Source organism: Aedes albopictus, chromosome 2, assembly GCF_035046485.1.
Source record: "Aedes albopictus strain Foshan chromosome 2, AalbF5, whole genome shotgun sequence".
In the NCBI taxonomy this organism is placed as follows: Eukaryota; Metazoa; Arthropoda; class Insecta; order Diptera; family Culicidae; genus Aedes; species Aedes albopictus.
In genome coordinates this window covers 486,307,794-486,325,835 of record NC_085137.1, presented here as the reverse complement: position 1 = coordinate 486,325,835, position 18,042 = coordinate 486,307,794, and the positions used below count along the sequence as shown (strand labels likewise).

The following is an 18,042-nucleotide window of genomic DNA, read 5'->3' as shown; positions in this document are numbered from 1 at the left end:
CCAAAAGTTGCATGCAAGTTAACCCTCTAATACCCAACCCCGCCTTTAGACGGGGTATAGTTTGAACATTTTTGTATTTTTTCTTGCCCGGACAATCAAAACTTTTATATTTTTAGCTGATATATAGGACTGTTCTATATATCTCACAATGGTTTTTGGTGTCTTTTAAATAATACGCATTTTTTAAAAATCATTGAAAAAATGATGTTTTGGTCACCTTTTGAATGTCATTGTTTCTTTTGTATTTAATCGCAACAATTTACGTATTTTAAATTTTTCCCCAATCATTCTACTATAGTAGAACAGTTTAAGGGAGTTGAATACACACTAAAATTATTTTCCTAAAAATTACATGGAAAATTAAATTTTCTATGGAAAAAATTTAAAAAAAATATAATTTAACAATAATCATAAAATTTCAAAATGTTTTCGTCTTGAAAAATCGGTAGACCAAATAGGCTTCCAGGAAAAATATAAAAGTGTAGGGATGTTCAAAAATAAAAATTAGAAAAATCAAAAATCAAAATTCACAAAATCGAGAATTAAAAAGAATCATCTTCCAAAACATGTTTAAATCGATTTTAGATGACGAAAAATCGATCAAAATCAAAAATTTGGGTATTAGAGGGTTAACATACTGACATAAAATGCTTAAATCTATTAAATTTGATTTGGTAAAACGATATATTATGAATGAGTCATTAGTTTAGATGTTAATTGACCAATTTATCCTTTGATTGCTTAAAAATAATTTTTCCATGCTTAATGGCTTGCAATCGAAAAATCCCACAATCTCATATTGTGCCATATAAATTGAGGTATACCTCAAAATTGTGACGTGCTGGAGCAAATCTGAGCCCGGATTCGGATTCAGCGGCTCAAAATCTGTCGAAGACACATAAGTTTGCTCTTGAGACAAAAAAATGTTGCGCTGTGATATTAGTGTGACGTGTGTTGCTTTCTAGAAACCGAGATCACCTCTGCTTCTCCACGTTTGTCCGTTATTTACATCAGAATACTTGTGGAGAAAAGGAAAGAAAAATATTTATTATTAACAAAAGTTGAGTCTGGCACTTGTGCCGACACTTGTCAAGAACCTTTCATTATTTGTTGGGTAAATACACGAATAACCATGGTTTAGTTTTATAAATCATATCAAACAACTATTTTAATATGGAACGAACTCACTGATAAATATCCATTCTTATGTCTAACCAGGCAACGCCAATGTCATCAAACCTGTGTACTTATCACCGGTTGGTGTAAATCTGACAACAAGACCAGGTGAAACAGACGCCTGTGATAAAGAGCTTCAGCGAATCTTTTTTTTTTCTCTTGCTTTCAACACCACCGAGACCAAAATCGGAGAAAGGATTCAGAGCCCGAGATTTCCGAGTAGCATAACCGCGACGCCCCATCGCCGTCGGTCGTCACCATGAAAAATGATAACGATGATACTGGAGAAATTATTATCCACACAGAAATATCCATTTCTGCTCTGCTGTGAGAGGGTACCCAAGGTGAATCCTAATTCTGATAAAACCGCTAACATCCGGTGGTCGGTAGTCGTCCGCACGGAAGGATGTGAAATGTATATCGTTGAATAATGCATTGCTTATAAAGCCTGTATCCGCAATAATCGGGACACAGAAGTACGGCTGTAGCTATGTAATAAATTGGAAAAATGGCCAAATAATTGACTGAGAACTCTTTGGTGTATGTTTATTATTTGTGCCAAATTTCAAAAAAAATCGATGCATTACTTTTAACTGCAGATGAAAAACAAACAGACGTGGTTTTAAGCATTTTGTACAATCATGACCAATTTTCATTCGCATAATAGATGGTTCTTCTAGGCTACAGTTCAAAGTTCTGTGATGATAATTATGAAATTTCGTTAGCAGTTATGATACTTATAGAGACACTTTCTTGCAAAATTTCACCAACTTTGATCAATTGGTTTGCAAGCTACTGGTGTTGAAAGGGGTGAGTGTTAGTGAAAATGTTTCGTGTTTTTCATGTGCGATGTTTGCCTATTCATAACTTTTGAATTTCTTTGCCAATTTTCATGAAATTTTCACAGAAGATAGTTGATTATGTGTATATTATGCCTGCAAAATTTGATGATTATTGGTATAGTACTTTCAATAGTACAATCGAAACAATAGAGGGTGCTGACTAATTGCTGTCTGAGGGGCTAAATTCACGTTCAGTCCCAATATATGTTTCGACTATAAAATTGTTGATACTGTATCGATTTTTTTGAAATTTTGCCCATGCAACATATGTAGATTGAGAGGTTTGTGTTTAAAATTTCAGCCATTTCCTTTGACAAATTCAAAAGTTACAGCGCAGACAAGCAAAACTAGGGGCTGTACAAAATTCAATGGCGCACATTCTACTCTTTCATTGCTACAATAAAAAGTACTGCACCGATGCACATGAAATTTTGTAGGTAAAATGAACCCATTTTAAGATGTCATTAGGCCAAATTTCAGCAATTTTAATATATCTATAACAGAGTTACAGCTGTATTTCTGTGTCCCGATTATTGCGGATACAGGCTTTATGTATACATGTGGTGCTAGCAACGTTAGTGAAAGTGATACGAGATTTTGCGAGAGGAGCAATTTATTCATGAAGTTATCCCGGCGATTTTATTGGAGCACAGTGAGGTCGTAGTCGTGTTTTGCCGAGTTAACTGTCTACACATGTGTATATCAAATTAAACGTGTCTGCTGGTTCCTACCTTGCGGAACTTTCTGGAATGGGATGTGATGGCGTGATAGTAAATGGAATGGATCTGTCGTGTTGCACGTGAGATTATTGTGCAAGAGTTGTGTCCGTATTCCATCATTGATTTTAGATATTCAGTTTAGCCGGTTTCATCAAAGATTGACCTCACGGATTGAATAGGAAATGATTTACGTTTGCCTTTTTCACTGAGATTGATTTTCATTCGCTTGCCGCCGGTGCTGTGCTCAATTCAAAAGCCGTCAGTCCTAGACATGAAGGATAGGTGGTACAACCTGGTACAACGTACTTTCCCTTTTGTAGAGGTCTGCTTTTGCTGTTGACAACATACGGATGTTTTACATTTTGACAATCCAGTAATGAACCTCCACACCGCATTGTCTGAGTCAAGCGTTCAAAAGAGCCGCTTTGCATGTGCGGTTCCACCATCGACTCAACTCCAGTGCGGTAAGACATTATTGCGGGAAAAACTGTTCAAAATGATTGTCTCGTTTGTTGATGAGTTGCAGGGGGGGTTATATTTTCCATGATAATTCACCTCCCGGGGCATTATCTCATGTTTCTCCCTACCGAGATATTTGATGTCTTGATAGCTGCTGTCATGGCTTGTGTCGCCATATTTCTTGAACATTGTTCCGGTTTAGCTCAATTGACGGAGAAATCATCATGAAGTTGGAATGGCGTTCCGCTGTTTTTCCCATGTAAATCACACTTATACATTAAACGGAAGAATTCAACCAAGAAAAACTCACCATCCGATTAAGGCTGCTCATGGTTACGCAAATTTTCCCGCTCAAGCATCCGAAGAACACGAAGGCTTCTCTTCTTTTTGCATGTCCTGCCTTGCCTTAGAAAACTCGATGCTGCTTACCAGACTGTAATTTATCCAATTTAGACGAACGTCTGCGCCTATTAGCAGTCGGTCTATACCACTAAGGCATCAATGAATCGACTGGAAAATCTAATCTTCTTCCCCACCTTGATTCTGATACGACGACGACGACTGTACCACTTAAATTGATGTTTCATTGCTCAGTAAAGCTGTCTGGTCGATTCTCAGTTTGCCCGTGGGGAGGTCGCCCGAGGGCCAAAGTCACCAATCATCATGTTCCTACAACACCTACCAGCTAGATTGTCGTCGTTGTTTGCCCCCCCCCCCCCCCCAATCTTCTTGTGGCGTGCCAAGGGCTCATGAGATAACCTTGGCACGTTTCCGTCGTCGTCGGTTGGGTTTTAGCGAAAAACGCGAACCACAAAAGAACCGTCGAATTTCCACGGAGCACGTTTGGAAGCGTGGGAGAACGTTGAAGCTGGGCGGTTTATAATCAGGTGGTTTTGCAATACCATTCAGTTGATTATATTTTTTTTGTGCTTTCTACATCTTTTTGCATGTAAAATCTTACAATACGACATAATTTATATTTTTTTTTGTGAATTCAGGATTAATTTTCATTTACTTTATTCTTATTTAGTTGTACTCCACTTGATTCCTGCCTTCTTAAAGCAATTCGATTGCTTAACTGTAAACGCCTGTAGAAGATTAAATGGTCATCAAAATGTTACTTAGGGCTAAGAGCATCAAAACGGCTCGAAGATTCAGGTTTTTGAAGTCATTTCCACTTGAAAAGTGTTTACTGAATACTAGGAAACGCAGTCGCGCAAAATCTGGGCGATTACATATCATACGGATACGAAGGTCCACACCCGAGCAGAGGAAAATATCAAAATAATAACAACGGAATCACAAAACCTGTTTTTATATCTCGGTTTGTTATTATTAACTTATTAAGTCATCACCGTTCCATAACATGTTCTGTTGGGCAATCTTATTTTGTTATGATCGTGCTCTTGGTATATTTTCTTTAGATTACATTTCAATCACTTGTTTTGTTGTAGCACAAGTTCAGTTATTATTGTGTCATTGAGACTAGTACAAATATTTGATCATTAATATTACAACATAACTAGCTTTGCAATCAAAACTACACCATTCGAGATTTTCGTTGTTCACAGCATTCCGTGAGGAACTGTAAGAGAAAATATTATTTTGTCATCAGTTCATCTTCTTACTGACATTACGTTACAGTTGGCTCTGCCTTTTGTTTTATAAGCACTTTGAAAAGTATACCTGTTTTTTTTTTTGTCCCAGTTTCAGTTAGGTATGAATACGAAAATAGAGAGTGTAATAGAGTGTTAGCCATTTTATGAAACATTCTGGATGAACTGGTGGAATTCAACGACGAACAACACATTCTCGACAAAAATGTAAAAAAATAAGTTATCAAGAACTCCATTGATTATTTTTAGACATTTTATTTTTATTGATTTCACTGCATCGAGCCCACTTAGATTAACTAGGATAAATGTGTCAATCAATGAGGTAATAATGTAAATTAATCTTATAAACAATAAACCACCTAATAAAGGGTTTCAAAACGACGGTAGTTTTTCATCGTAAGCTGTTTGGAAAATAAACGAGAACTATTGTTTCTCTCTGTTTTCGATAAGAAATCGCTTGCGACAAAAAAAGCGTCCCAATTATGAATGAAACATTTAACAATAGATCCTATTGTTGCGTATCCCATTGAATGCATACGGGATTTTAGAGGAGTTCCTATCCGCAACAGAAAAAAAGCAAATTTTGTTTTCAGATTGTTATCAATAACGTATTCATATCAAAATTTGTTATTAAAATATTTTCAAAATTCGCTGTTATTAAGTTGTTATTGAAACTAACAAAACATGTTATTAAACAGGTCTTCCAGGAACATTTTTTTGTTATAATATTTGTTATTTTGCCGCTTATGACAGACAAGTTTATAACAGGATATGTTATGTAAATAACATGAAAATAACTCTTTCCGCTACTCAGTTATTTTTCCAAAATAACACATTTTATTATGCTGTTGCTATTCTCGTCTGCTCGGGCAATCGCAGTTATCACATACAAATGAATCAGCTTGCTGAATAGTCGCCATGTGATAGCTAAGTCGGCAGAGACCAGCATACTGCAATTCTGCTTGGACAGATGTGTTAGATACTCACTTCGCAACCCCTAGAGATGACTGTGTTCAATACAATTTTGTTTGGCGACATGATTCCAAACTATTCCGCTATTGTTTGTGCTGAGTGACAGCCCAGGTGTCAATCTGAAACTTTACCCAGCACTTCGATAACGGAATAACTGGCTCAGGACCAATGAAGTCGTGTGATGCTCCAGTGGGAATTGATTCATAAGCCATTTCATTGTCAACGGTGAAAGAATGGCCAGATGAACAGCGTTTGCTGAATTCAGCTCCTCGATTTGAGTTCGACAAGCGATAACTATCTTCGACATAGAGTTGGCCGAGGCAAGTGCTTTAATATCAGACTGGCTATCTGAACAGAGGTATATTATTTTTGTCCATCTCGTGCTGCTGAAGTGCTGCAGTTTCACCGGTAGATAAGTCAATGCTGCACCCAAGGGCGTAGCCAGCTTTTCGGTCAGGGGGAGGCAAACACCCTTATCTTAGCAATTTTTGCCTACTAACTTTTATAACTAAACGCAACACGATGACATTGAATATAATAACATTATATTCTAAAAGCATTATTTAACCCTTCAGCAATCATGCTGTTGTATTTTGTACAATATGTTGAAAAAAAAAACTCGCCTGCTCTAAATAAATCAACGTGGTGGTGGTAGCTGTGGCAAATTTCTGGAAGATATAGGATTTTTGTATACTCGTGCATTATTTATTCTGGAACTCAGATTTTTTGATAAAGTAGGTCTTACGCGAGGTTTGGGCAACTAATGACAGAGTATATTTTAAATTATCATGACTTACCGCGATCTATACAATTCAAATCAATTCAACGATTACTTAGTTTCTAATATTCCTCCTTAATCTTGAATTATAGAATTCCAAGGGTCGTCATCGCATCTTCGAGCTTCGCTACTAGAACCGCCTTGGTGAGAGCATCCGCTATCTACTCGTCCGTCCTGACGTGTTCGAGTCCGATGATGTTCTGCGCCAACTTCTCACGCACAAAGTGATGTCGGACATCAAACTTCTTGCATAATCTTGGCCTTGACCAAATCCGCCGTCAGCGCCACACCGGATGACTCCAGACCCAAAATCATCGGATCGTACTTCTTCGGTAGGCCCTTCAGCAGCAAACTGCACATCCAAGTGTCGTCCACCTTGAAGCCGACCTCCGCCAGCTGGTTGCACGTGAGCATGATTTCATTCACATACTCCTGCGGGGACTGGCAAATGACGTCCTCGTCTCTCTCGACGCCCACCAGCCGAATGCCCGTCAACTTACGTAGAAGGCCGATCCTACGGGTAGAACCGCTATCCTCGAACGTGTTCCGCAAGGTGTCCCACGCTTCCTTCGCGGACTTCACATTCTGCACCAGGCCGTAGATGCTCCTGTCAATGTTGAGGCAGATGGTTGCCAGAGCTTGTTCTGACAATTCTTCGCTGACTTCCGGATCTCCCGCATTACCTTCCTTCACGGCACACCAGGTCCGCTCCTTGATGAGGACCATCTTGGTGGAAAACGCCCAGGAATTGTAATTTTCCGATCCACGCAGCCCTTCCCTCGCCTGCATCGAAACCATGCCTCCGGGCAGTCTCGTTCCGCCAGCTTGCGCACCGGCACGGCGCTCCTACGCCTCCAGCAGCTTGATTAGACATCATTAGGGACAATGGAAATTCGCGATTTCGCGGAAGCCGCGAAATCCACGAAATTGGGTCTTGACCGCGAAATTCGAAATATCCCGCGAAATGCCGTAAAATCTGGCAAATTTGAGAAAACACCCTACAAATTTCCATTATTTCAAAACTTTTTGGTAGAAATTGACTGTTAGCTTTTGACAGTGTAGAGTAATTAACGATTCTTTATCAGCATGATAAAATTTTAATGCATTTTATATTTATGCTCTCATCTGATTTTCATCAGATTTGTTACTTTTTTGATGAATTTTTGATCACGCTTTACAAAATTCAAGTTTTTCTCAACAAAACGGTCAAAAATATGAGTCCGAGAAATTGCCGCGAAATTTACAATGGTAGCGCGCGAAATTTGAGAAATTTTTCCGCGAATTTCCATTGTCCCTAGACATCATCTACCAAAACTTCTAGAATTTCTTGAGGGTGAAAAAATATTGAAGCTCCAAACAAAGGCCGTTTCTATGGAAACTCTTCTGCGCCCATAACCTGATAATATAGGTCTTACTCAGGCGAGGTTCGGGCAACTAATGACAGAGTATATTTCAAATTATCATGACTTACTGCGATCTATTCAATTCAAATCAATTCAACGATTACTGATAGATGAACTCTTTTGAGGACTAGCTCAGATTTTTTCATGATTTCCTTCAACATTTGTTCAGTGTTACATAATGGAAACCCGTCCGAAGAATTTTTCAATATGTTCTTTCAGTATTTAATTATCCAGTTTGTCTTTGATTATAAGCTTTTTTGGAATGTACTGGATCTCTATTCCTCGAAGAATAAACCAGCTGAATTGTTCCGAATACATCCTTGCCGGAATCTCCCTAAAGATTGTTTTATATACTCATATACTGCATATACCTAGGCATATACTCATCTCAGAGGATAATTCTATAGAAATGTCAATTGACGTATTCCCGGAAGGATCCTTGGAAAAATTTTTGAAGGTTTTCTCGTAAAAGTCATGAAGCCTGGAATTTATTCAAAAACGAAGTGTATGGAGTAATTTAAGATGGAAAGCATTTTCTAGAGACATTCTGCGAGGAATCCCTGGGAGAATCCTGAAAGAGTCTTCCCTGTATGAATTCCTGAAGGATTCCCCGGAGAAATGTCTGAAAGCACTTTTAGTATGTATGTTCAAAGGTATTCACAGTGACTTCTGCGCAACCAAAAGCTGCGCTGCCGTGACTCTTTTGTGGTAGGTGTGTTGCTTGAAAGAATTCCTGGAGGATTTACTGTCTCACTTATTGTAAGAATTCCTAATGGAATTCCTGAGTAAACTTCTGAAGAAACTACTGGAGGGATTCCTAAAAGAATGCGTGGATAATTTCCTGGTTTCGTATGCATGCTTTTTAAATACTATTCGCTGCAGAAATTCCTCCAGAAATTCTTGAAGTAATTTTAAAAAATCATCATGTAGTCTTGGAGAAATTCTTGGGAACATCTTTGGAAAAGATGATAGAAGGATTCTATCAGGATAACTTCCTGGATAAATGACTGAATAAACACCTGGAGGAATTCCCGCAGGAACTTCTGAAAGTATACCTGGAGGAATTCCTGAATAAATTTTGAGAGGAATCCCTAAAGAAATTTCTAAACAAATCTCTTGAGGAATTCCTAGAAGAAATCCTAGATACATTTCTGGAGGATTCCTTGGAGGAATTTTTAGAATTCCTAGAAAAATCTCTGGAATGCCTGGAAGAGCTTCTGAACAAATTTCTGGCCTAATCCATGAAGGAATTCCTGGTGGAATTCTTGGATGAGACTCAGCAGAAATTCCTAGATGAATGCTTAGAGCAATCTCTGGAAGAATTCTTGGAGGAATTCCTAGAGAAATTTCCGAAAAATTCTCTTGAGAAATTCCAGGAGGATTTCCTAGAATACTTGGAGGAATTTCTGGAAGATTTTCTGGAGGAATCTCTGAGGAAATCTTTGGAGAAATTCTTGGAGATATCCCTGGAGGAAACCCGGACGCAATTCCTGGAGGAACCCCTGACGCAATTCCTGAAGGTATTCTTGGAGAATTTCCTGTAAGAATCTCTGAAGGAATCCGTTCCTGGAGGTAATGCTGACATAATTTAGGATGGATGGATGGAGTAATTCATGGACAAATTCCTGGAGGCATTCCTGAAGAAATTTATGGGGTGTTTCCTGGAGAAGTTCCTGGAGAAATTTCTGGATAAAATCCTGGATGAATGCCAGGAGGTATGTACTCCTGGGTGAATTGCTGAAGGAATACCTGATGATATTACTGGAGGAATCTCTTGAGAAATTGTTAATACAATTACTGGATGAAATTCTGGAAGATTCTCTAGACGAACTCTCGGAGAAATTTCTGAAAATATCCCTTGAGAAATTACTGGAAGTATTTCAGGAAGAATTCCTGGAGAAATCCTTGAGGAAATTCCTGAAGGCATCCCTGGGTGAATCCTTGGAGAAATTACTGGAGGAAACTCTGAAGCTATTCCTGGGAGGAATCTTTGGAGAAATTCCTGAAAAATTACTGAAGGCATTCCTGGAAAATTTACTGGAAGAATTTCTGAACAAATCCCAAGAGAGTTTCCTGGAGAAATTACTGGCATAATTTCAGAAAGGTGCAATTCCAGGAGAAATTCCTGAATAAATTCATGGGGTAATTCCTGAAGAATTTCCTGGATAAAATCCTGGAGGAATTCCTCAAGGAGACTCGGGAGAAATGCCAGTAAATGATTATCGAAATTTGGCGAAAAGTCACCGAACGTTCGGTAAACTGTACTGAATCATCATGAATGTTTACCGAACGTTCGTTAAAAATAACTGAACTTCGGTAAAACTGTGCTGAATTTCACTAATCCAAACTTTTACCGAAAATAGAATAGCCGAACAAGTGCTAAAAGATGTGTGATACCATGAGGAATTCCTTAGGAAATCCCAGGAATGCTTTCTTAACAAATTCCTCGAATAATTTCTGTAAGAATACCTGCAATTTCTGGACAAACTATTTTTGGAACCTTGGATGGACTCCCAAATGAATGTTTTGTAAAATGTTTCAAGGAATGCCTGGATTAATTTTTAGATAATTGAAATTTTCTTGAAGGGTTTCTGGAAGATATTTCTGATGAAACACATCTAATTGTTCCAGATTGAATTATTGGAGCAATTTGTAGTGGAATTCTTGAAGGAATATAAGGAGCTGAAGAAAACTCTGAAGGAATACTTGTAAAAATACTTAAAAGGATCTCTGCACTGCAGTTCCATGGAATAACCACTGGACGAACCTCCTCTAAAGATATCCCAGAAAAAATTCCTGGAGAATGTCTGGTGAAACGCCTAGAAGAATTATTGAAAAAATCTCTGGAGCATTTCATGATGGAATAACTGAAATAAGTTATGGGAAAATTCCTGGAGGAATTCGTGGATGCATCCTTGCAGAAGTATGTGTAAAAATTTCTAAAGAAATCATGGGAGGAATTCCGGAAGCATTTCTTGGAACAAACCCTGAAACAATCTCTATCAGAACCGTGGAAGATGCCCGCCCAAGAAAGAATTCACTAAGAAGAAATTCCTGGAAGGATCCCTGGAGAAGTTCCTGAAGAAATATGAAGAATTCATATAGAAATCCCAGGTATTTTGCTCTTAGCATGATATTTGTTTGAATTGAATACTAGTAAAAAATCGTGAATTATGTGCTACTATACTGTATATCAGCATATGGTTCCACAAAATCATTCTTTTTCCATGCCGGACCCGGTTTCGGCATGTCTGGGAAATTTGGCATGTTGTTTTTGTATTCCATGAATATATATCACAAAATTAAACCATTCAACTAACCCTGTTGTTTGGAAATATTCTATGATAAGATTGAAGGGGTTCTCTGTGAGAAATGGCAAAATTTCTTGTGGATTTTGAGTTAAAAAGGCTTGATAATTATGGATAAAAACCTCAATCATTGGAATAGTTTATTTCTTGAGATGTTTTTTTTTTCTCTAGAACTCTGAAGTATTGATTATCTTTAAGTTGGCTCGAATTTACGAATAGGTGCTACGCCCATGGCTGCACCTATTTTTTTCACAGCAAAGTCGATTTTTTTTCGTAAAAATGATAAGTTTTCTTTTAATTTAAATTTTATTCTGTATCAACAAAAAAATCGATAGAAAGAAGGATGAATCTTCTGTATTTTACTTTTTACAGAACTGGAGAGAAATAAAAAGACTTCAATAAAATATTCATCCTTTCCCACTGAATAACGTCAATTATATCACGTAGATGCTATCGACTGCTTCGAATTCACAGGGGATTTTTCGGCTTTCAGTCTGTTAAGCGATTGAAACGAAAATATCTTTCTTACGCCCGACGTTTCAATGGGCTATGCCATCTTTTTCAAGGGTTCTGTAAAGGTCAATTGGCTTAGTTACATGAAGAAACAAGAACATACAAAAAACATACAGAAGCGATTGCGACGGTCTTAGTAATATTTATGCAGGAATTTTACACACACTCAAAACCAAAACAAACCGCACAGATACACAGACAATAGATAACCAGACTAACCTGAATGACAATGACACACAATAGCTTATTTGACATAACTTGCATACAACAATTAATGTCCTCCATAACTTTCATAGAATGACTACAAAATGACCGTTTAAATGTACATAGTTTTACGACGAAGAAAGATAGTGTAGTCCAGTGTCCAGTTTTCTTCCCGTTTCGTGTAGTAAATCCAATAGTTAGTAACTGTTTTTGTCTGTTTTATGTAGTTCAAATTGTTAAATCGTGATTTTGATTGTGATATTTTAGGAAATTGATGAACCAGATTATGTTGACAAGTTTTCACGCAAAGATTGAACCTCCAGACGAAAAACGAAAAATATTCTTGTAAGACTGTAGTTTTTTGTATGTTCTTGTATCTTCATGTAACTAAGCCAATTGACCTTTACAGAACCCTTGAAAAAGATGGCATAGCCCATTGAAACGTCGGGCGTAAGAAAGATATTTTCGTTTCAATCGCTTAACAGACTGAAAGCCGAAAAATCCCCTGTCAATTACATCGGGACACATTCACAAATTCTAATAGCCATACAGAATCATCTCAATTGAAGCTAAATGAACGTTGCAACCTGAATGCTTTCGGCAGGTGACTCAAATCGCTTCATTTGTCGTTTATCTGAGTGCCAGTGGTAGCGATTCATTAAACAGTCCTTTTTGTCTTTGTTAGGCAAAGAAATCGGAAACGGAATGAATTGGAGAAGAAGCAAATTCTCTGTACAATGTGTGGAGAAGTGACAGGAATGCAATAATTGAGTGAGTCTCTCCCATGACTGCCAATGAATGGCACTTTTTAGATGCTTATTTTTTTTCGAAATAGATCATGTGCTTGAATTAGTAATGAAAAATAATTCTCGTCATCATTCTCTTTGCGAATTTCTATGAATTTCGTGTTTATTTGCAAGTTACGGGACTTAAAGCTGGTTACGTGATTCGAAAAAGGCCCTAATCGCAGTTCAGTTTACGTGAAACGTCGTTGTCAAATTCACATGTGTTCCAAGGTGAACAAATTCACTACCTCTGCACTAACACCACTAAAAGCTTGCCACTGTCTTTACCAAGAATCATATACTTCGCCTTGATAGAGTTAATCCTGTTGTAAAGTTAATGCAGTAATTTTGTAGAAATTTGGAAGCATCCAAAAAATGCGTTTGCATAGGAAGTATACAAAAAAGGTTCCAGGATGATTTACACTGTGTACCCCCAAAAGATTACGCTCATGCTTCAGAACGAAAAAAGAACTGCCATTTTATTACCTTTCGCTCCTCTCGGTGAAATGTGCACAGTGCACAGGGCGTCACCTGCGCTGTAGTCAGGTGAGTGTCATTGAGATTTTATTTTCCGTACAGCTGCAATGATGAATGGGACGACGGTCCCCAATTTTTCACTCTTCACTTCATTTCGGGTGAAGTGAATTGCAGTCGGCAGCACTAAGAGAACTCTGGCTGGACAACTTGAGTGACGTGACGACAGTGTAGAGGTGTGATGCAAATACCATTCGAGTGATACTTACCGTTGCAATCTGAAACAGAGAAGAAAAAAGCGAATATTTGAATTGATTGTCAATATTGAAAATATGTATAGCACATGCTTGGGTCATAATGACCACAAAACACTACGGTTAATATATTTTGTAAACATTAATCCAATAAATTTCTAGAATAGAAAATAAAACATTCACTTTGACCTACATTTCCCTTCCGCCCACGGAAGAATCAAATGCTCAGATTTCCCAAAAAGCCATTTATTTAGGGATTTCTCGTGGCAAGATTTCCACCTCTGTAAGCTACGGCTATTAGGTACCACCACCACAGCCTCCATACATGTCGTCTGCCTGCCGTTCGTTAGAACGCGTTTACACGTGATGAACGTTGTAATCCCCACCGGGGGAAAAAAAAAAAAGCCCAAAACCAAACACGTGGAAGCGAAGCAAATGTCCCGAATATGCAGAGGGAGACCCAAAATTGGCATTTATTAATAGCCGTCTTCCAAAAATAAAAATCCAACATTGTCGCTTAGTGGTCGTCGGTACGGTTAGAAGGGAAGCCGAGGAATATCATCCAATCGTGCATTTGTTTACATTCGATGGAAGTGGCTCTTCCTTCGTTCGGGAAAAAAAGCTTAAAGCAAGCAAGTTCGGCGGGCAGACCAAGACCGACTGACGTACGATCTCAGTTCGGTGGGAAAATCGACGATGTGTAGAATGAAAGAAGCGCATTAGCCTTTGTGGAACGAACGACCGAAAGTGTGTGCGGTGGTATAATTTAGAGGGATTTTATGCTGTTAAATACTTTTTTCCTCCCGTCGTGTCAAGCGCAAGGGTGCAGCCAGAACGAAGACGTTCTGGATGGATGGTCGCTGGTAAGTACCGTGGTCGGCGTCGTCGTCGTCAACGGAGCAACCAGTCAGTGAGTGTTTAATGTTAGGATGTTGTGGAGCACTTCCGGTTGCTGGCGAAGAGAGCGAGTAGGAACTTCTTTGTTGTACACACCGGGAATGCCGCATCAAGTGTGAATAAACATTTTTGTTGGACGTTGCCTTTGAACTGCGGTGCTACTGTGAGTCTTGTTTAATGCAAGCAAAGAGATGTTATTCAAAACTAAGAATCATGCCAATATACAATGTGTACGAACATTTGTTGATTCTATTGAAAACTTTAAGTTTATGGACTACGTAGAACTTTCTATAAATATACAAACCGTAGTTTTGGGAAAACTTATTTTGATACTAGGAGACAACCTTGTGAACCAGGTGTTTGCTATATTCAGCAAAAATGAAATGAAAAACTGGCATGTCATGCCTCGACCATGTGTGCTTGTCAACAACGCAATCATTACTACACTCATCTCTAAACTCAACCCACAAATGTATGGCTATAATATTGGATGTATCTAATGAAAACCTCAATAGGAAATACGTCTATTGTTCATTTACCGCATGGATGATGGACCTTCCCCTACCGATGCCTGTTACGTTTGTTAATTGTTATGAATATTTTGTCAGTTTATTTTGTATGCTATACTGTGGTTTGTACATCTGTCCCTGAATTTAAATGCACATTTGTAGCGCTCCAGCCATTTCGGGCAGCGATCCAGTACAAAATACGCAAGTCGTCCTCTAATACGGACATCAAACGATAGACGGTCCTGTGTTGTTGCCCAAATCATGCCCTCTTAGGGTTAGGAATTAGACCTAACTCAAGCTTTGTAAGCAACAAACACTGCGAACAAAAGGCAATCCACCAGAAGAAATACGATTGCAGGATTGACTCATGGACCAAGAACAATAATGAAATCTCGTCATTCTGGGATTGGACTTCGTTATCCATTTAGATTACTAGGCATTATTTTAAAAGACACGGACACGTTTACTGCTTCCAGTGAGCTATTTGCTCTTTGAAGGAAACACGACACTAGACAACGGACTAGAATGCAACGCCAAGTGGCACAGCCGAAAACGTTTCCTGACAGCTGCGGCGGGAATCGAACCCGCGCTCCTTACGATGCGACTAAAGGCTTGGTGACCTTAGCCGCACGACCACGAAGCCACAATTAAATTTATGTTATGAGTTGCATGTTTGTGTTTTGTGCATTTGTAATGTTCCATTTTACTTTTCGTATCCCATTAGTTTCCAAATGTGAGGCTCGATGCGGAAAATAAAAAAAAAAGAACATTTGAAGGATTCTGCTGACAGTTGTCCAAATTGTGTCACCCAACTTGGGGCAAGAAGCATTTGTAGTGTTCCGCAAAAGTTAAGGCTAAGTACCAGGTTGATGGCAGTTCTTCGACCGTTGATTAATGGCGTTAGAAGATCATACTCTTTGCCAGGATTCGCTGGCGTTAGTAGATTTAAGTTAGCCTGTGACGATTAAATTTGCGGAATTATCTAGTAAGCGTTTGGCTTACTTAATTTAGTTAGTCTGGTGACATCAAACAAAATCATCATCAGCGCTGCCATCAACTGACCACTTAGAAGGATGGTAAATAGGATTGTTATAGAATTTTTCATGAATCGCGATTTAGATTCTTGAAAATTTCTTCTGCTGTTGCTGGTGTTGTATTACGTTTGTAAAGTAATGGGAAGTAAAGTAGCTTTAAGAATTGTCCCTGAATTACATTCTTCAATTAATGGAAAATTCTGCGATTGTTGCATGAAGTGTGTTACGGTTGTAAATTGCTATGCACATTTCGTCAGTTTGTTTTGTATGTTATACTGTGATTTGTACATCTGTCACTGAATTTTACGGTACATTTGTAGCGCTCCAAACATTTCAGGAGCGATCCAGTACACAACACGCAAGCGGTACTCTAACACGGACATCAAATTGTAGACAGTCTTTGTTGTTTCCCGAATCAGACCCGAATAGCATTTGTAGGGCTCCAATGATGCTTTCAAACAAGTCATCGCATACTACACTTCAAAAGGCTGTAACCTGCTCCACTAGCTTGATGACGGTGGCGGTAAGCTTTGCTCGCGTGTACTGAGCCGCTATGGTGCTCTTAGCCTCGCCAATCAATGCAGGAGTTTTGGTTGAACATTACCATGTTAAATCATCACACTTCCACAACACAAACAACACAACATCGTCATCATTAGTTCGATCGTTGTTAATAATCGATCGATCGCGCCGCATGCCTCTAGTGTATGCTCCGCTGGGCGCAAGCTGCTTCATGAAATTTATATTAATAAAAACCCGACATCACCCCATACCACCATAAAAATCTAGCCACCGCACAGTGGGACGAAATCAAAAAAAGTGGGAAATGGGTATTTACTCAGAAACTATTAGATTTAGCGTTATGTGGTCTTCTACAATGTTTCTTCATTTTACAAGTACTTTATTTTGATGTAATAAAATTTCACTTAAGGGTGGTATACACTTAGATAAAAAAATTAACTTTTTTATTTTACGTCAAAATTGAAAAATGTCTAGGAAAACATTGTAGATAATGTATTTAGAAGAAACTTTGTCGAAGACCAAAAAATTCTATCTCGCAGTTTAATAAAGTTATAGGGCAAAAATGGTGTATATGTCCCTTAAAATCGATTTTTCGAAATATCTTTTTAGAATGAATTTTCCCAGTTTTCCAATGTTCGGCAAAGTTGTAGATACTGCAAAAATACACATTTTTTCTGAAGACAGCAAATGGCTATATTTTCGTTTGAAAGACTTAGGAATGTTTTTCTTACTTTTTTATACCACCTTTAGGGGGATAGATCATACAGAATAGCGGCTATTAGCAGCTAATTTCCACGTTATGTTTTGCATGAACTTACACCCTTTCGCACATATGCAAAACACAACGGGATCGAGCGGGATTCACTACACTTTTTAAATTTATGTATCTTAAGATTTTAACACAAATACCCCACTTAACAAACACTATGTTTGAAAGATGATTTCAAAACATTTTTTTTTAATTTTGTATTTGATTAGTAAAGTTGTAGATGCATAGAAATACACTACCCGGCATAAGTATAGACCTACAAAAAATATTGCAGCAATATTGCACCACATTGACTGACCTCAATATCTCCAAATCCTGAGGACTTACAAAGATGCTGTCTTCAGCAAAGTTATTAAGCCCAAATAAGCAACAACTTTTCTGGAGGCGGTATTTTTGTACGTGTTCTGGTTTTAGATATATCGAGGTCAGTCAGAGTGTGTCAGAGTGTAATTTGAAGAAGAAAAGTGATACATACAGTATCGGACAATAAAAATGCACCAAAGCCGTTTTCCCATACAAACTAGTCAACTTTAGATTACCATATCTCAGTTACTTCTCAACCGATTGTTTTCATTTTTCTGTGACGAACTACAAAACATTCCAATTTTCAAAAACTGTTGAAAAAGTTCAGTGATAACTATTGTTACAAAAGTTACAGATAGGTTGAATTTTGACAATAAAAATGCACCAAGGCAAAAAATGTTATAGCAAAAAATGATTACGTCATATCATTATGATGTCTTCGGCAAATATGTTTCTTGTGTGATGACGAATAAGTTTGCTGAACAGACCAACATGATTTGACTTC

The 18,042-nt window shown here is 38.1% G+C and overlaps 1 long non-coding RNA gene across 1 annotated transcript; it reads left to right on the top strand.

Annotated features, from left to right (window-relative positions):
• Positions 1-11,928: 11,928 nt before the first annotated feature.
• LOC134287464 (uncharacterized) lies at positions 11,929-12,306 on the top strand. The gene is made up of 2 exons (XR_009997322.1): positions 11,929-12,186; positions 12,258-12,306. It is a non-coding gene; the product is annotated as an uncharacterized LOC134287464 (long non-coding RNA).
• The last annotated feature ends 5,736 nt before the right edge of the window (positions 12,307-18,042 follow it).